Genomic DNA, 20442 nt, shown 5'->3' with positions numbered 1-20442 from the left:
TGTAGGGGCTGGAGGAGGTTACAGAGATAGGGAGGGTTGTAGGGGGCTGGAGGAGGTTACAGGTACAAGGAGGGTTGTAGGGGCTTGAGGAGGTTACAGAGATAGGGAGGGTTGTAGGGGCTGGAGGAGGTTACAGAGATAGGGAGGGTTGTAGGGGCTGGAGGAGGTTACAGAGATAGGGAGGGTTGTAGGGGGCTGGAGGAGGTTACAGAGATAGGGAGGGTTGTAGGGGGCTGGAGGAGGTTACAGAGATAGGGAGGGTTGTAGGGGCTGCAGGAGTTTACAGAGATAAGAAGGGTTGTAGGGGGCTGGAGGAGGTTACAGAGATAGGGAGGGTTGTAGGGGCTGGAGGAGGTTACAGAGATAGGGAGGGTTGTAGGGGCTGGAGGAGTTTACAGAGATAGGGAGGGTAGCAGGGGCTGGAGGAGTTTACAGAGATAGGGAGGGTTATAGGGGGCTGGAGGAGGATACAGAGATAGGGAGGGTTGTAGGGGCTGGAGGAGGTTACTGAGATAGGGAGGGTTGTAGGGGGCTGGAGGAGGTTACAGAGATAGGGAGGGGTGTCGGGGCTGGAGGAGGTTACAGAGATAGGGAGGGTTGTCGGGGCTGGAGGAGGTTACAGAGATAGGGAGGGTTGTAGGGCTGGAGGAGGTTACAGAGATAGGGAGGGTTGTGGTGCTGGAGGAGGTTACAGAGATAGGGAGGGTTGTAGAGGGCTGGAGGGGGTTACAGAGATAGGGAGGGTTGTAGGGGCTGGAGGAGGTTACAGAGATAGGGAGGGTTGTAGGTGCTGGAGGAGGTTACAGAAATAGGGAGGGTTGTAGGGGCTGGAGGAGGTTACAGAGATAGGGAGGGTTGTCGGGGCTGGAGGAGGTTACAGAGATAGGGAGGGTTGTAGGGACTGGAGGAGGTTACAGAGATAGGGAGCGTTGTAGGGGCTGGAGGAGGTTACAGAGATAGGGAGGGTTGTCGGGGCTGGAGGAGGTTACAGAGATAGGGAGGGTTGTCGGGGCTGGAGGAGGTTACAGAGATAGGGAGGGTTGTAGGGGGCTGGAGGTAGTTACAGAGATAGGAAGGGTTGTAGGGGCTGGAGGAGGTTACAGAGATAGGGAGGGTTGTAGGGGCTGGAGGAGGTTACAGAGATAGGGAGGGTTGTAGGGGCTGGAGGAGGTTACAGAGATAGGGAGGGTTGTAGGGGCTGGAGGAGGTGACAGAGATAGGGAGAGTTGTAGGGGCTGGAGGAGGTTACAGAGATAGGGAGGGTTGTAGGGGCTGGAGGAGGTTACAGAGATAGTGAGTGTTGTGGGGGCTGGAGGAGGTTACAGAGATAGGGAGAGTTGTAGGGGCTGGAGGAGGTTACAGAGATAGGGAGGGGCGAGGCCATGGAGGGGTTTGAAGGTGAGGATGATAATTTTGAAATCGAGGCGTTGCTCAAACGGGAGCAACAGAGGGGGTGATGGGTGAACGGGACTGGGTGCGAGTTAGGACACGGGGCAGCAGAGTTTGGATGACCTCAAATTTACAGAGAGTGGAAGCTGGGAGGCCGGGCAGAGGGACGTTCGAATAATCAAAGCCCAGAGCTAACAAAGGCATGAGGAGCTCAGGCAAGGGGCGGAGACGGGCGATGTTATGAGCCCTGATTTATCTGCCCTGGGACAGTGTAGAGGGAGCTTTACTCTGTATCTAACCCCGTGCTGTACCTGCCCTGGGAGTGTTTGATGGGACAGTGTAGAGGGGGCTTTACTCTGTATCTAACCCGTGCTGTACCTGCCCTGGGAGTGTTTGATGGGACAGTGTAGAGGGAGCTTTACTCTGTATCTAACCCGTGCTGTACCTGCCCTGGGAGTGCTTGATGGGACAGTGTAGAGGGAGCTTTACTCTGTATCTAACCCATGCTGTACCTGCCCTGGGAGTGTTTGATGGGACAGTGTAGAGGGAGGTTTACTCTGTATCTAACCCGTGCTGTACCTGCCCTGGGAGTGTTTGATGGGACAGTGTAGAGGGAGCTTTACTCTGTATCTAACCCATGCTGTACCTGCCCTGGGAGTGTTTGATGGGACAGTGTAGAGGGAGCTTTACTCTGTATCTAACCCGTGCTGTACCTGCCCTGGGAGTGTTTGATGGGACAGTGTAGAGGGAGCTTTACTCTGTATCTAACCCGTGCTGTACCTGCCCTGGGAGTGTTTGATGGGACAGTGTAGAGGGAGCTTTACTCTGTATCTAACCCATGCTGTACCTGCCCTGGGAGTGTTTGATGGGACAGTGTAGAGGGAGCTTTACTCTGTATCTAACCCGTGCTGTACCTGCCCTGGGAGTGTTTGATGGGACAGTGTAGAGGGAGCTTTACTCTGTATCTAACCCCGTGCTGTACCTGCCCTGGGAGTGTTTGATGGGACAGTGTAGAGGGAGCTTTACTCTGTATCTAACCCGTGCTGTACCTGCCCTGGGAGTGTTTGATGGGACAGTGTAGAGGGAGCTTTACTCTGTATCTAACCCCGTGCTGTACCTGCCCTGGGAGTGTTTGATGGGACAGTGTAGAGGGAGCTTTACTCTGTATCTAACCCGTGCTGTACCTGCCCTGGGAGTGTTTGATGGGACAGTGTAGAGGGGGCTTTACTCTGTATCTAACCCCGTGCTGTACCTGCCCTGGGAGTGTTTGATGGGACAGTGTAGAGGGAGCTTTACTCTGTATCTAACCCGTGCTGTACCTGCCCTGGGAGTGTTTGATGGGACAGTGTAGAGGGGGCTTTACTCTGTATCTAACCCCGTGCTGTACCTGCCCTGGGAGTGTTTGATGGGACAGTGTAGAGGGAGCTTTACTCTGTATCTTACCCCGTGCTGTACCTGCCCTGGGAGTGTTTGACGGGACAGTGTAGAGGGAGCTTTACTCTGTATCTTACCCCGTGCTGTACCTGCCCCGGGAGTGTTTGATGGGGCAGTGTAGAGGGAGCTTTACTCTGTATCTAACCCCGTGCTGTACCTGCCCTGGGAGTGTTTGATGGGACAGTGTAGAGGGAGCTTTACTCTGTATCTATCCCCGAGCTGTACCTGCCCTGGGAGTGTTTGATGGGACAGTGTAGAGGGAGCTTTACTCTGTATCTAACCCATGCTGTACCTGCCCTGGGAGTGTTTGATGGGACAGTGTAGAGGGAGCTTTACTCTGTATCTAACCTGTGCTGTACCTGCCCTGGGAGTGTTTGATGGGACAGTGTAGAGGGAGCTTTACTCTGTATCTAACCCGTGCTGTACCTGCCCTGGGAGTGTTTGATGGGACAGTGTAGAGGGAGCTTTACTCTGTATCTAACCCCGTGCTGTACCTGCCCTGGGAGTGTTTGATGGGACAGTGTAGAGGGAGCTTTACTCTGTATCTAACCCGTGCTGTACCTGCCCTGGGAGGGTTTGATGGGACAGTGTAGAGGGAGCTTTACTCTGTATCTAACCCATGCTGCACCTGCCCTGGGAGTGTTTGATGGGACAGTGCAGAGGGAGCTTTACTCTGTATCGAACCCTGTGCTGTACCTGCCCTGGGAGTGTTTGATGGGACAGTGCAGAGGGAGCTTTACTCTGTATCTAACCCGTGCTGTACCTGCCCTTGGAGTGTTTGATGGGACAGTATCGAGGGAGCTTTACTCTGTATCTAACCCGTGCTGTACCTGCCCTGGGAGGGTTTGATGGGACAGTGTAGAGGGAGCTTTACTCTGTATCTAACCCCGTGCTGTACCTGCCCTGGGAGTGTTTGATGGGACAGTGTAGAGGGAGCTTTACTCTGTATCTAACCCCGTGCTGTACCTGCCCTGGGAGTGTTTGATGGGACAGTGTAGAGGGAGCTTTACTCTGTATCTAACCCGTGCTGTACCTGCCCTGGGAGGGTTTGATGGGACAGTGTAGAGGGAGCTTTACTCTGTATCTAACCCTGTACTGTACCTGCCCTGGGAGTGTTTGATGGGGCAGTGCAGAGGGAGCTTTACTCTGTATCTAACCCGTGCTGTACCTGCCCTGGGAGTGTTTGATGGGACAGTATCGAGGGAGCTTTACTCTGTATCTAACCCGTGCTGTACCTGCCCTGGGAGTGTTTGATGGGACAGTGTAGAGGGAGCTTTACTCTGTATCTAACCCGTGCTGTACCTGCCCTGGGAGTGTTTGATGGGACAGTGTAGAGGGAGCTTTACTCTGTATCTAACCAGTGCTGTACCTGCCCTGGGAGTGTTTGATGGGACAGTGTAGAGGGAGCTTTACTCTGTATCTAACCCCGTGCTGTACCTGCCCTGGGAGTGTTTGATGGGACAGTGTAGAGGGAGCTTTACTCTGTATCTAACCCGTGCTGTACCTGCCCTGGGAGGGTTTGATGGGACAGTGTAGAGGGAGCTTTACTCTGTATCTAACCCTGTGCTGTACCTGCCCTGGGAGTGTTTGATGGGACAGTGTAGAGGGAGCTTTACTCTGTATCTAACCCGTGCTGTACCTGCCCTGGGAGGGTTTGATGGGACAGTGCAGAGGCAGCTTTACTCTGTATCTAACCCCGTGCTGTACCTGCCCTGGGAGTGTTTGGTGGGACAGTGTAGAGGGAGCTTTACTCTGTATCTAACCCCGTGCTGTACCTGCCCTGGGAGTGTTTGATGGGACAGTGTAGAGGGAGCTTTACTCTGTATCTAACCCGTGCTGTACCTGCCCTGGGAGGGTTTGATGGGACAGTGTAGAGGGAGCTTTACTCTGTATCTAACCCCGTGCTGTACCTGCCCTGGGAGTGTTTGATGGGACAGTGTAGAGGGAGCTTTACTCTGTATCTAACCCCGTGCTGTACCTGCCCTGGGAGTGTTTGATGGGACAGTGTAGAGGGAGCTTTACTCTGTATCTAACCCGTGCTGTACCTGCCCTGGGAGGGTTTGATGGGACAGTGTAGAGGGAGCTTTACTCTGTATCTAACCCGTGCTGTACCTGCCCTGGGAGTGTTTGATGGGACAGTGTAGAGGGAGCTTTACTCTGTATCTACCCCGTGCTGTACCTGCCCTGGGAGTGTTTGATGGGACAGTGTAGAGGGAGCTTTACTCTGTATCTAACCCGTGCTGTACCTGCCCTAGGAGTGTTTGATGGGACAGTGTAGATGGAGCTTTACTCTGTATATAACCCGTGCTGTACCTGCCCTAGGAGTGTTTGATGGGACAGTGTAGAGGGAGCTTTACTCTGTATCTAACCCGTGCTGTACCTGCCCTGGGAGTGTTTGATGGGACAGTGTAGAGGGAGCTTTACTCTGTATCTAACCCGTGCTGTACCTGCCCTGGGAGTGTTTGATGGGACAGTGTAGATGGAGCTTTACTCTGTATATAACCCGTGCTGTGCCTGCCCTAGGAGTGTTTGATGGGACAGTGTAGAGGGAGCTTTACTCTGTATCTAACCCGTGCTGTACCTGCCCTGGGAGTGTTTGATGGGACAGTGTAGAGGGAGCTTTACTCTGTATCTAACCCGTGCTGTACCTGCCCTGGGAGTGTTTGATGGGACAGTGTAGAGGGAGCTTTACTCTGTATCTAACCCGTGCTGTACCTGCCCTGGGAGTGTTTGATGGGACAGTGTAGAGGGAGCTTTACTCTGTATATAACCCGTGCTGTACCTGCCCTAGGAGTGTTTGATGGGACAGTGTAGAGGGAGCTTTACTCTGTATCTAACCCGTGCTGTACCTGCCCTGGGAGTGTTTGATGGGACAGTGTAGATGGAGCTTTACTCTGTATATAACCCGTGCTGTACCTGCCCTAGGAGTGTTTGATGGGACAGTGTAGATGGAGCTTTACTCTGTTTATAACCCGTGCTGTACCTGCCCTAGGAGTGTTTGATGGGACAGTGTAGATGGAGCTTTACTCTGTATATAACCCGTGCTGTACCTGCCCTAGGAGTGTTTGATGGGACAGTGTAGAGGGAGCTTTACTCTGTATCTAACCTGTGCTGTCCCTGCCCTGGGAGTGTATGACGGGGCAGTGTAGAGGGAGCTTTACTCTGTATCTTACCCGTGCTGTACCTGCCCTGGGAGTGTTTGATGGGACAGTGTAGAGGGAGCTTTACTCTGTATCTAACCCGTGCTGTACCTGCCCTAGGAGTGTTTGATGGGACAGTGTAGAGGGAGCTTTACTCTGTATCTAACCCCGTGCTGTACCTGCCCTAGGAGTGTTTGATGGGACAGTGTAGAGGGAGCTTTACTCTGTATCTAACCCGTGCTGTACCTGCCCTAGGAGTGTCTGATGGAACAGTGTAGAGGGAGCTTTACTCTGTATCTAACCCCGTGCTGTACCTGCCCTGGGAGTGGAATGCCACCGTGTGGTGTGTGCAGTCCCCTGAAACAACGGTAACTCGGAAGAGGAACTTTTAACAGTAAGAAAATCCACGAGGATCTATTTAATCAGCTTCCCATTGCAGAGGGATTGCCTATCTCATCCTCTTCCAATCACTTGCGCTGGTGCTAATTAATAGCTTTCAATCGGATCTAAGTACATCTGATACCGTGAGCCTCTTACACAATCTTACTTTTAAATATTGTCCTGTCAGTCAGTATGACTTCACTCTCCAGTCTCAATAGCAATCTCATTGTTGCTCTGTGCCAACCGTAGCTGAGAGGGATTAGCGCTCTCTCTCTCTCACTCGCCGCAGAGTCAGAAGGTCGTGGGTCCGAGCCCTCACTCCAGAGAATTCACCCCCATAATCCAGGCCGGCACTCCCCAGTGTCAGTGCTGAGGGAGCGCCGCACTGTCGGAGGGGCAGTCCTGAGGGAGTGCCGCACTGTCGGAGGGGCAGTACTGAGGGAGCGCCGCACTGTCGGAGGGGCAGTACTGAGGGAGCGCCGCACTGTCGGAGGGACAGTACTGAGGGAGCGCCGCACTGTCGGAGGGTCAGTACTGAGGGAGCGCCGCACTGTCGGAGGGGCAGTACTGAGGGAGCGCCGCACTGTCGGAGGGACAGTACTGAGGGAGCGCCGCACTGTCGGAGGGGCAGTACTGAGGGAGCCCCGCACTGTCGGAGGGGCAGTACTGAGGTAGCGCCGCACTGTCGGAGGGGCAGTACTGAGGGAGCACATAAGAACATAAGAAATATGAGCAGGAGTCGGCCATTTGGCCCCTCGAGCCTGCTCCGCCATTCAATAAGATCATGGCTGATCTTCTACCTCATCTCCACTTTCCTGCACTATCCCCATATCCCTTGATTCCCTTAATATTCAAAAATCTATCGATCTCTGTCTTGAATATACTCAAAGACTGAGCCTCCACAGCCCTCTGGGGCAGAGAATTCCAAAGATTCACCGCCCTCTGAGTGAAGAAATTCCTCCTCATCTCAGTCCTAAATGGCCGACCCCTTATTCTGAGACTGTGACCCCTGGTTCTAGACTCCCCAGCCAGGGGAAACATCCCCCCTGCATCTACCCTGTCAAGCCCTGTAAGAATTTTGCATGTTACAATGAGATCACCTCTCATTCTTCTAAACTCGAGAGAATATAGGCCTAGTCTACTCAATCTCTCCTGATAGGACAATCCCCCCATCCCAGGAACCAGTCTGGTGAACCTTCGTTGCACTCCCTCTATGGCAAGTATATCCTTCCTTAGGTAAGGAGACCAAAACTGTCCACAATACTGCCGGTGTGGTCTCCCCAGGGCCCTATATAATCGCAGTAAGACGTCTTTACTCTTATACTCAAATCCTCTTGTAATAAAGGCCAACATACCAGTTGCTTTCCTAATTGCTTGCTGTACCTGCCTGTTAACTTTCAGTGATTCGTGTACAAGGACACCCAGGTCCCTCTGAACACCAACATTTCCCAATCTCTCACCGTTTAAAAATCCTCCTGTTCCTGTGTAACAGGCTCGAGGGGCTGAATGGGCCTCCTCCTCTTCCTGTGTAACAGGCTCGAGGGGCTGAATGGGCCTCCTCCTGTTCCTGTGTAACAGGCTCGAGGGGCTGAATGGCCTCCTCCTGTTCCTGTGTAACAGGCTCGAGGGGCTGAATGGGCCTCCTCCTGTTCCTGTGCAACAGGCTCGAGGGGCGGAATGGGCCTCCTCCTGTTCCTATGGTAACATGCACGAGGGGCTGAATGGGCCTCCTCCTGTTCCTGTGTAACAGGCTCGAGGGGCTGAATGGGCCTCCTCCTGTTCCTGTGTAACAGGCTCAAGGGGCTGAATGGGCCTCCTCCTGTTCCTGTGTAACAGGCTCGAGGGGCTGAATGGGCCTCCTCCTGTCCCTGTGTAACAGGCTCGAGGGGCTGAATGGGCCTCCTCCTGTTCCTGTGTAACAGGCTCGAGGGGGCTGAATGGGCCTCCTCCTGTTCCTGTGTAACAGGCTCGAGGGGGCTGAATGGGCCTCCTCCTGTTCCTGTGTAACAGGCTCGAGGGGCTGAATGGGCCTCCTCCTGTTCCTATGTAACAGACTCGAGGGGGCTGAATGGGCCTCCTCCTGTTCCTGTGTAACAGGCTCAAGGGGCTGAATGGGCTTCCTCCTGTTCCTGTGTAACAGGCTCGTGGGGCTGAATGGCCTCCTCCTGTTCCTGTGTAACAGGCTCGAGGGGCTGAATGGGCCTCCTCCTGTTCCTGTGTAACAGGCTCGAGGGGCTGAATGGCCTCCTCCTGTTCCTGTGCAACAGGCTCGAGGGGCGGAATGGGCCTCCTCTTGTTCCTATGGTAACATGCACGAGGGGCTGAATGGGGCTATTCCTGTTCCTGTGTAACAGGCTCGAGGGGGCTGAATGGGCCTTTCCCTGTTCCTATGTAACAGACTCAAGGGGGCTGAATAGGCCTCCTCCTGTTCCTGTGTAACAGGCTCAAGGGGCTGAATGGGCCTCCTCCTGTTCCTGTGTAACAGGTTCGAGGGGCTGAATGGGCCTCCTCCTGTTCCTGTGTAACAGGCTCGAGGGGCTGAATGGGCCTCCTCCTGGTCCCGATAAATGGGCTCTGAATTGTGGGGATTCCACAGCCTTCAGCTGAACAAAAGCAGCGGAGCCTTAATCAAATCTTTTGTCGGAAAGGTAATCTCCAATTTGATCTAATTTGAAGCTAAACTATCCCCTTTGATCTCAGGAGCCAGGGCAGAAATCTGGCACGAGAGGCAACTCATTAATCAGTTGCTGCTTCACTGTTGTGCTTTCTTTGGCAGATCACTGGGGGATCCCCATCTCGCCGTTCACTCTCCCTGTCACACTTCACATCTCTCCCTGGAGTGACCGCATTCAGTTCTGGGGCACCGCTCCTCGGGAACAACAGCTTCTAATTATCCCGCGCCTTTAACGTAGTAAAACGTCCCGTAGGCGCTTCACAGGAGCGATTATCAGACAAAATTTCTGACAGCGAGACACATCAGGAGATATTAGGAGAGGCGGCCAAAAGCTGGGTCAAAGAGGTCGGTTTTAAGGAGCGTCTTAAAGGAGGAGAGAGAGGCGGAGAGGTTTAGGGAGGGAATTCCAGAGCTCGGGGCCCAGGCGGCTGAAGGCACGGCCGCCAATGGTGGAGCGATGGAAATCGGGGGATGCGCAAGAGGCCGGAACTGGAGGAGCACCGAGGTCTCGGAGGGCTGTAGGGCCTGGAGGAGGTTACGGAGATAGGGAGGGTTGTAGGGGCTGGAGGGGGTTACAGAGATAGGGAGGGTTGTAGGGCTGGAGGAAGTTACAGAGGTAGGGAGTGTTGTAGGGGCTGGAGGAGGTTACAGAGATAGGGAGGGTTGTAGGGGCTGGAGGAGGTTACGGAGATAGGGAGGGTTGTATGGGCTGGAGGAGGTTACGGAGATAGGGAGGGTTGTAGGGGGCTGGAGGAGGTTACAGAGATAGGGAGGGTTGTAGGGGGCTGGAGGAGGTTACAGAGATAGGGAGGGTTGTAGGGGGCTGGAGGAGGTTACAGAGATAGGGAGGGTTGTAGGGGGCTGGAGGAGGTTACAGAGATAGGGAGGGTTGTAGGGGCTGGAGAAGGTTACAGAGATAGGGAGGATTGTAGGTGGCTGGAGGAGGTTACAGAGATAGGGAGGGTTGTAGGGGCTGGAGGAGGTTACAGAGATAGGGAGGGTTGTAGGGGCTGGAGGAGGTTATAGAGATAGGGAGGGTTGTCGGGGCTGGAGGAGGTTACAGAGGTAGGGAGGGTTGTAGGGGCTGGAGGAGGTTACAGAGATAGGGAGGGTTGTCGGGGGCTGGAGGAGGTTACAGAGATAGGGAGGTTTGTAGGGGCTGGAGGAGGTTACAGAGGTAGGGAGGGTTGTAGGGGGCTGGAGGAGTTTACAGAGATAGGGAGGGTTCTGGGCTGGAGGAGGAGACAGAAATAGGGAGTGGGCAAGGAGGCCGTGGAGGGATTTGCAAACGAGGATGTGAATTTTGAAATCGAGGCGTTGCCAAACCAGGAGCCAATGTCGTTCAGCGAGCACAGCGGGTGATGGGTGAACGGGACTCGGTGCGAGTTAGGACACGGGGCAGCAGGGTTTTGGATGAGCTCAGGGTTACGTAGGGTGGAATGTGGGAGGCCGGCCAGGAGTGTGTTGGAATAGTCAAGTCTGGAGGTAACAAAGGAATGGATGAGGGTTACAGCACAAGAGGCCATTCGGCCCGTCGAGCCCGTGCCGCCTCTCTGCAAGAGCACTTCAGCCAATCCCACTCCCCCGCCCTTTCCCCGTAACCCTGCAAAAAATTTTCCTTCAGATACTTATCCAATTCCCTTTTGAAAGCCACGATTGAATCTGCCTCCACCGCCCTTTCAGCAGCGCATTCCAGATCCTAACCACTCGCTGCGTAAAACAGTTTTTCCTCATGTCGCCTTTGGTTGTCCTACCAATCGCCTTAAATCTGTGTCCTCTGGTTCTCGACCCTTCCGCCAATGGGAACAGTTTCTCTCTATCTACTCTGTCCAGACCCCTCATGATTTTGAACACCTCTATCAAATCTCCCCTTAACCTTCTCTGCTCTAAGGAGAACAACCCCAGTTTCTCCAGTCTCTCCACATCACTGAAGTCCCTCATCCCTGGGACCATTCTGGTCAATCTCCTCCTTAACCTTCTCTGCTCTAAGGAGAACAACCCCAGCTTCTCCAGTCTCTCCACATCACTGAAGTCCCTCATCCCTGGGACCATTCTGGTCAATCTCCCCTTAACCTTCTCTGCTCTAAGGAGAACAATCCCAGCTTCTCCAGTCTCTCCACATCACTGAAGTCCCTCATCCCTGGGACCATTCTGGTCAATCTCCCCTTAACCTTCTCTGCTCTAAGGAGAACAACCCCAGCTTCTCCAGTCTCTCCACATCACTGAAGTCCCTCATCCCTGGGACCATTCTGGTCAATCTCCCCTTAACCTTCTCTGCTCTAAGGAGAACAACCCCAGCTTCTCCAGTCTCTCCACATCACTGAAGTCCCTCATCCCTGGGACCATTCCGGTCAATCTCCTCCTTAACCTTCTCTGCTCTAAGGAGAACAACCCCAGCTTCTCCAGTCTATCCCACATCACTGAAGTCCCTCATCCCTGGGGACCATTCTGGTCAATCTCCCCTTAACATTCTCTGCTCTAAGGAGAACAACCCCAGCTTCTCCAGTCTCTCCACATCACTGAAGTCCCTCATCCCTGGGACCATTCTGGTCAATCTCCCCTTAACCTTCTCTGCTCTAAGGAGAACAATCCCAGCTTCTCCAGTCTCTCCACATCACTGAAGTCCCTCATCCCTGGGACCATTCTGGTCAATCTCCCCTTAACCTTCTCTGCTCTAAGGCGAACAACCCCAGCTTCTCCAGTCTCTCCACATCACTGAAGTCCCTCATCCCTGGGACTATTCTGGTCAACCTCCCCTTAGCCTTCTCTGCTCTAAGGCGAACAACCCCAGCTTCTCCAGTCTCTCCACATCACTGAAGTCCCTCATCCCTGGGACCATTCTGGTCAATCTCCCCTTAACCTTCTCTGCTCTAAGGAGAACAACCTCAGCTTCTCCAGTCTCTCCACTTCACTGAAGTCCCTCATCCCTGGAACCATTCTGGTCAATCTCCCCTTAACCTTCTCTGCTCTAAGGAGAACAACCCCAGCTTCTCCAGTCTCTCGACACACTGAAGTCCCTCATCCCTGGGGACCATTCTGGTCAATCTCCCCTTAACCTTCTCTGCTCCAAGGAGAACAACCCCAGCTTCTCCAGTCTCTCCACATCACTGAAGTCCCTCACCCTTGGGGACCATTCTGGTCAATCTCCTCTTAACCTTCTCTGCTCGAAGGAGAACAACCCCAGCTTCTCCAGTCTCTCCACATCACTAAAGTCCCTCATCCCTGGGACCATTCTGGTCAATCTCCTCTTAACCTTCTCTGCTCTAAGGAGAACAACCCCAGCTTCTCCAGTTCTCTCCACATCACTAAAGTCCCTCATCCCTGGGACCATTCTGGTCAATCTCCTCTTAACCTTCTCTACTCTAAGGAGAACAACCCCAGCTTCTCCAGTCTCCTCCACATCACTGAAGAACAAGGTGTGGAGATGCCGGAGTTGGACTGGGGTGGACAAATGTAAAAAGTCACACAACACCAGGTTATAGTCCAACAGCTTTTATTTGAAATCACAAGCTTTCGGAGCGCTGCTCCTTCTTCAGGTGAAGTGGAGAAATGCATAAAGACACAGCTTATATAGTCAGAGAATCATGTCAGATGTTTACAGGTAACCTTTCCAACTTGCCATTTATCACACCTCGGCAGAGAGATAATCACAGCAGTCAAAGGTGTGAATGGTGTCCAAACAGGTCAGTCAGGGAAACAATTACATCAAAGAACAATGAGGTGGGGTCACAAGGGGTCAAATATTGCAGATGCTGGGGGTCTGTATGAAAAACAAAAAAAACAGACAAAAAACATTTTTTTTTTTTTTTTTTTTGGCTGGAAATCACAGCAGGTCCGGCCGCATCTGTGTAGAGAGAACAAGCCAATGTCGACTCGAGTCTGGATGACCCTGCATCAGGTGGGGTTACATGTAGCGTGACATGAACCCAAGATCTCGGTTGAGGCCGTCCTCATGGGTGCGGAACTTGGCTATCAGTTTATTTTGCGTTGTCGTGTGTCTCGAAGGCCACCTTGGAGAATGCTTACCCGAAGATCGGAGGCTGAATGTCCTTGACTGCTGAAGTGTTCCCCGACTGGGAGGGAACACTCCTGCCTGGTGATTGTTGCGCGGTGTCCGTTCATCCGTTGTCGCAGTGTCTGCATGGTCTCGCCGATGTACCATGCTCCGGGGCATCCTTTCCTGCAACGTATGAGGTAGACAACGTTGGCCGAGTCACATGAGTATGTACCATGTACCTGGTGGGTGGTGTCCTCACGTGTGATGATGGTATCTGTGTTGATGATCTGGCATGTCTTGCAGAGGTTGCTGTGGCAGGGTTGTGTGGTGTCATGGTCGCTGTTCTCCTGAAAGCTGGGTAATTTGCTGCGAACGATGGTCTGTTTGAGGTTAGGCGGCTGTTTGAAAGCGAGTAGTGGAGGCGTGGGGATGGCCTTAGCGAGGTGTTCGTCGTCATCGATGACATGTTGAAGGCTGCGAAGAACATGGCGTAGTTTCTCCGCTCCGGGGAAGTACTGGACGACGAAGGGTACTCTGTTGGTTGTGTCCCGTGTTTGTCTTCTGAGGAGGTCTATGCGATTTTTCGCTGTGGCCCGTCGGAACTGTCGATCGACGAGTCGAGCGTCATATCCCGTTCTTACAAGGGCGTCTTTCAGTGTCTGTAGGTGTCCATCGCGTTCCTCCTCGTCTGAGCAGATCCTGTGTATTCGCAGGGCTTGTCCATAGGGGATGGCTTCTTTAACGTGGTTAGGGTGGAAGCTGGAGAAGTGAAGCATCGTGAGGTTGTCCGTGGGCTTGCGGTAGAGTGAAGTGCTGAGGTGTCCGTCTTTGATGGAGATTCGTGTGTCCAGGAATGAGACTGATTCTGAGGAGTAGTCCATGGTGAGTTTGATGGTGGGATGGAACTTGTTGATGTTATCGTGTATCGACTACACGATAACATCAACAAGTTCCATCCCACCATCAAACTCACCATGGACTACTCCTCAGAATCAGTCTCATTCCTGGACACACGAATCTCCATCAAAGACGGACACCTCAGCACTTCACTCTACCGCAAGCCCACGGACAACCTCACGATGCTTCACTTCTCCAGCTTCCACCCTAACCACGTTAAAGAAGCCATCCCCTATGGACAAGCCCTGCGAATACACAGGATCTGCTCAGACGAGGAGGAACGCGATGGACACCTACAGACACTGAAAGACGCCCTTGTAAGAACGGGATATGACGCTCGACTCGTCGATCGACAGTTCCGACGGGCCACAGCGAAAAATCGCATAGACCTCCTCAGAAGACAAACACGGGACACAACCAACAGAGTACCCTTCGTCGTCCAGTACTTCCCCGGAGCGGAGAAACTACGCCATGTTCTTCGCAGCCTTCAACATGTCATCGATGACGACGAACACCTCGCTAAGGCCATCCCCACGCCTCCACTACTCGCTTTCAAACAGCCGCCTAACCTCAAACAGACCATCGTTCGCAGCAAATTACCCAGCTTTCAGGAGAACAGCGACCACGACACCACACAACCCTGCCACAGCAACCTCTGCAAGACATGCCAGATCATCAACACAGATACCATCATCACACGTGAGGACACCACCCACCAGGTACATGGTACATACTCATGTGACCCGGCCAACGTTGTCTACCTCATACGTTGCAGGAAAGGATGCCCCGGAGCATGGTACATCGGCGAGACCATGCAGACACTGCGACAACGGATGAACAGACACCGCGCAACAATCACCAGGCAGGAGTGTTCCCTCCCAGTCGGGGAACACTTCAGCAGTCAAGGACATTCAGCCTCCGATCTTCGGGTAAGCATTCTCCAAGGCGGCCTTCGAGACACACGACAACGCAAAATCGTCGAAGAGAAACTGATAGCCAAGTTCCGCACCCATGAGGACGGCCTCAACAGAGATCTTGGGTTCATGTCACGCTACATGTAACCCCACCTGATGCAGGGTCATCCAGACTCGAGTCGACATTGGCTTGTTCACTCGACACAGATGCGGCCGGACCTGCTGTGATTTCCAGCCAAAAAAAAAAAATGTTTTTTGTCTGTTTTTTTGTTTTTCATACAGACACCAGCATCTGCAATATTTGACCCCTTGTGACCCCACCTCATTGCTCTTTGATGTAATGTTTCCCTGACTGACCGGTTTGGACACCATTCACACCTTTGATTGCTGTGATTATCTCTCTGCCGAGGTGTGATAAATGGCAGTTGGAAAGGTTACCTGTAAACATCTGACATGATTCTCTGACTATATAAGCTGTGTCTTTATGCATTTCTCCACTTCACCTGAAGAAGGAGCAGCGCTCCGAAAGCTTGTGATTTCAAATAAAGCTGTTGGACTATAACCTGGTGTTGTGTGACTTTTTACTGAAGAACAAAGGGGAGAATTGGTAAAGATTTGAGGGGTCAGGATCTGAGCCTCTGGGTGGCCAGAGTTGCCCCCTCTGCACCCTTGGCATTGATATGGCAGAAGGAATGTTACACTTAGACTCAACCCTGGTGAAGTAGGTACAAGAAAATCAACAATGCTCACACTCCTGGTCTCCATCCAACTCCCTGAAAACTGTCGGAGGGGCAGTACTGAGGGAGCGCCGCACTGTCGGAGGGGCAGTACTGAGGGAGAGCCACACTGTCGGAGGGGCAGTACTGAGGGAGCGCCGCACTGTCGGAGGGGCGGTACTGAGGGAGCGCCGCACTGTCGGAGGGGCAGTACTGAGGGAGCGCTACACTGTCGGTGGGGCAGTACTGAGGGAGCGCCACACTGTCGGAGGGGCAGTACTGAGGGAGCGCCACACTGTCAGAGGGGCAGTGCTGAGGGAGCCCTGCACTGTCGGAGGGGCAGTGCTGAGGGAGCACTGCACTGTCGGAGGGGCAGTACTGAAGGAGCGCCGCACTGTCGCAGGGGCAGTACTGAGGGAGCGCTGCACTGTCGGAGGGGCATACATAAGAACATAAGAAATAGGAGCAGGAATAGGCCACTTGGCCCCTCGAGCCTGCTCCGCCATTTATGATCATGGCTGATCTTGGGCTCAAAGCCACTTCCCTGCCCGCTCCCCATAACCCTTCACTCCCTTATCGTTCAAGTATCTGTCTATCTCCACCTTAAATGTATTTAATGACCCAGCCTCCACAGCTCTCTGGGGCAGAGAATTCCACAGATTTACGACCCTCTGGGAGAAGAAATTCCTCCTCATCTCAGTTCTAAAAGGCCGACCCCTTATTCTGAGACTTTGCCCCCGAGTTCTAGATTTCCCCACGAGGGGAAACATCCTCTCTGCATCTACCCTGTCGAGCCCCCTCAGTATCTTATATGTTTCAATAAGATCACCTCGCATTCTTCTAAACTCCAATGAGTATAGGCCCAACCTGCTCAACCTTTCTTCATAAGTCAACCCCCTCATCTCTGGAATTAACCCAGTGAACCTTCTCTGAACTGCCTCCAATACAAGTATATCCCTCCTTAAATAAGGAGGCCAAAACTGTACGCAGTACTCCAGGTGTGGTCTCACCAACGCCCTGTACAGTTGTAGCAGGACTTCCCTACTTTTATACTCCAACCCCCTTGCAATAAAGGCCAACATTCCATTTGCCTTTTTGATTACTTGCTGTACCTGCATGCTAACTTGTTGTGTTTCATGCACAAGGACCCGCAGGTCCCTCTGAACTGTAGCATTTTGTAATCTCTCCATTTAAATAATAATTTGCTTTTTTATTTTTCCTGCCAAAGTGGATAACCTCGCACTTTCCCACATTATACTCCATCTGCCAAATGTTTGCCCACTCACTTAGCCTGTCTATATCCCTTTGCAGGTTCTTTGAGTCCTCTGCACAACTTGCTTTCCCACCCATCTTTGTATCATCCGCAAACTTGTCTACATTACACTCGGTCCCTTCATCCTAGTCATTAATGTAGATTGTAAATAGTTGAGGCCCCAGCACCAATCCCTGTGGCACCCCACTAGTTACCGTTTGCCAACCGGAAAATGACCCATTTATCCCGACTCTCTGCTTTCTGTTAGTTAGCCAATTCTCTATCCATGCTAATATATTACCCCCAACTCTGTGAGTGCTTATCTTGTGCAGTAACCTTTTATGTGGCACCTTATTGAACGCCTTCTGGAAATCCAAATACACCACATCTACTGGTTCCCCTTTATCCATCCTGCTCGTTACATCCTCAAAGAACTCCAGCAAATTTGTTAAACATGATTTCCCTTTCATAAAACCATGCTGACTCTGCTTGACTGCATTATGATTTTCCAAATGCCCTGCTGCTGCTTCCTTAATGAAGGACTCCAGCATTTTCCCAACGACAGATGTTAGGCTAACTGGTCTATAGTTTCCTGCTGTCTGTCTCTCTCCTTTCTTAAATAGGGGCGTTACATTTCCGGTTTTCCAATCCGCTGGGACCTCTCCAGAATCCAGAGAATTTTGGTATATTGCAACCAATGCATCCACTATCTCTGCAGCCACTTATTTTTAAGACCCTGGGATGCAGGCCATCTGGTCCAGGGGACTTGTCATCTTTTAGTCCCATTATTTTACCGAGTACTATTTCCTCAGTGACAGTGATTGTCTTTAGTTCCCCCCTCCCTGTGGCCCCTTGATTATCCATTATTGGGATGTTGTTAGTGTATTCTACCATGAAGACAGATACAAAATATTTGTTCAGAGTCTCTGTCATTTCCCCGTTCCCCATTATTAATTCCCCAGTCTCATCCTCCAAGGGACCAACGTTTACTTTAGCTACTCTCTTCCTTTTTATATACCTGTAGAAGCTCTTACTATCTGTGTTAATATTTCTTGCTAGTTTACTCTCATAATTCATCTTCTCTCTATTATTTTTTTAGTCATCCTTTACTGTTTTTTTTAAATTTCCCAATCCTCTGGTCTCCCACCAATCTTGGCAACATTGTATGCCTTCGTTTTCAATTGTATACCATCCTTTACTTCCTTAGTTAGCCACGGATGGTGCTCCCTTCTCTTAAAATCTTTCTTTCTCACTGGAATATATTTTTGTTGAGAATTATGAAATATCTCCTTAAATGTCCGCCACTGCATTTCAACTGTCTTACCCTTTAATTTGTTTTTCCAGTCCACTTTAGCCAGTTCTGCCGTCTTGCCATTATAATTGGCTTTGTTTAAGATCAGGACACTGGTTTGAGATACAACTTTCTCACCCTCCAACTGAATTTGAAATTCAACCATGCTATGATCACTCTTTCCTAGAGGATCCTTTGCTGTGATATCATTTATTAATTCTGTCTCATTACACAGTACCAGATCCATGCATGCTCCCTGTTTGGTTCCATTACATACTGTTCTAGGAGGGGGCAGTACTGAGGAAGCGCCGCATGGTCGGAGGGGCAGTACTGAGGGAGCGCCGCTTCATCGGAGGGGCAGTACTGAGGGAGCGCCGCACTGTGGGAGGGGCAGTACTGAGGGAGCGCCGCACTGACGGAGGGGCAGTACTGAGGGAACGCCGCATTGTCAGAGGGGCAGTACTGAGGGAGCGCCGCGCCGTCGGAGGGGCAGTACTGAGGGAGCGCCGCACTGTCGGAGGGGCAGTACTGAGGGAGCGCCACACTGTCGGAGGGGCAGTACTGAGGGAGCGCCGCACCGTCGGAGGGGCAGTACTGAGGGAGCGCCGCACTGTCGGAGGGGCAGTACTGAGGGAGCACCGCACTGTCGGAGGGGCAGTACTGAGGGAGCGCTGCACTGTCGGAGGGGCAGTACTGAGGGAGTACCGCACCGTCGGTGGAGCAGCACTGAAGGAACGCTGCACTGTCCAGAGATGCCGTCTTTCAGATGAGACGTTAAACCGAGGCCCCTTCTGCTCTCTCAAGTGAAGGTGAAAGATCTCACAGGCACTCTTTCGAAGAAGAGCAGGGGGGTGTTCTCCCCGGTGTCCTGGGGCCAATATTTATCCCTCAACCAACATCACTAAAAAACACACGATCCAACTCATTATCACATTGCTGTTTGTGGGAGCTTGCTGTGCGCAAATTGGCGTTTCCTACATTACAACAGTGACCACACTTCAGAAAAAGTACTGCATTGAAGAGCTTTGGGACGTCCTGGGGTAGTGAAAGGCGCTATAGAAAAGCAAGAGTCATCTTCCTTTTTGCATGCACAGCGCTGTACATCAAGCCGAGGCCTAGAGGAGATGTCATCCGCGATTGATGAGGGTTGTCTCTCCGGGACTGAGCACTTAACAGTAAGAGAGTGGATGGAGGGAGCTGACTGGGACGGGCCAGGAAATAACGAAATGGTTTAATCAGCGGGAAGTGCAGTCTTCAGAGCCCAAAGTCCTCAATCAAGCCCCCTCACCGTCCAAAGCCATTAGCAAATAGCAAACCAGTTTCTAGGACAGTATCTGCGCCGTCATCGTTCCAGCCTCTGCCAGTTCAGGGCGAGTTTCCAGGCGTAACGTTAGCCCGCTAATCTGGCCGCCTCGCCACACAAAAACCAGCAGTGGTCAAGGTCGACCGTGACCTCCTGCACTGCCCCCAACGCCTGCTTACCCGGCTGGACACTGCAAGACCACCAGGTCTGTCTTGGGTCAGGGTACTCGGGGTTACCAAGGAAGGCTCGGTAGAGGGGAGCTTCTCCAGTAAAGAGAAGGCTGAGGGGTGACCTGATAGAGGGCTTTAAGATTATGATAGAGTTTCGATAGGTTAGACGTAGAGAAGATGTTTCCACTTGTGGGGGAGACCAGAACTAGGGGCCATCAATATAAGAGAGTCACTGATAAATCCAATAGGGAATTCAGGAGAAACTTCTTTCCCCAGAGAGTGGGGAGAATGGGGAACTCGCTACCACAGGGAGTGGTTCAGGCGAAGAGCAGAGATACATTTAAGGGGAAGCTGGATAAACACACGAGGGAGAAAGGAATAGAAGGATATGGTGATGGGGTGAGATGAAGAGGGGTGGGAGGAGGCTGGTGTTGATGGGGGGAGATGAAGAGGGGTGGGAGGAGGCTGGTGTTGATGGGGTGAGATAAAGAGGGGTGGGAGGAGGCTGGTGTTGATGGGGTGAGATGAAGAGGGGTGGGAGGAGGCTGGTGTTGATGGGGTGAGATGAAGAGGGGTGGGAGGAGGCTGGTGTTGATGGGGTGAGATGAAGAGGGGTGGGAGGAGGCTGGAGTTGATGGGGTGAGATGAAGAGGGGTGGGAGGAGGCTGGAGTTGATGGGGTGAGATGAAGAGGGGTGGTAGGAGGCTGGTGTTGAAGGGGTGAGATGAAGAGGGGTGGGAGGAGGCTGGTGCTGATGGGGTGAGATGAAGAGGGGTGGGAGGAGGCTGATGTTGAGGGGGTGAGATGAAGAGGGGTGTGAGGAGGCTGGTGTTGACAGGGTGAGATGAAGAGAGGTGGGAGGAGGCTGGTGTTGATGGGGTGAG

General features: G+C 52.4%; 1 protein-coding gene across 1 annotated transcript in view; it reads right to left on the bottom strand.

Annotated features, from left to right (window-relative positions):
- Positions 1 to 20442, bottom strand: part of LOC147110102 (igLON family member 5-like) — a 118300-nt gene that overhangs the window by 43158 nt on the left and 54700 nt on the right. The window lies entirely within an intron of this gene.

The sequence above is a fragment of the Somniosus microcephalus genome, chromosome 12, assembly GCF_052327205.1.
Source record: "Somniosus microcephalus isolate GS21.2 chromosome 12, FLI_Smic_1.0, whole genome shotgun sequence".
In the NCBI taxonomy this organism is placed as follows: domain Eukaryota; kingdom Metazoa; phylum Chordata; class Chondrichthyes; order Squaliformes; family Somniosidae; genus Somniosus; species Somniosus microcephalus.
The sequence above is the reverse complement of the archived record's forward strand: the minus strand, read 5'-3'. Positions and strand labels throughout refer to the sequence as shown.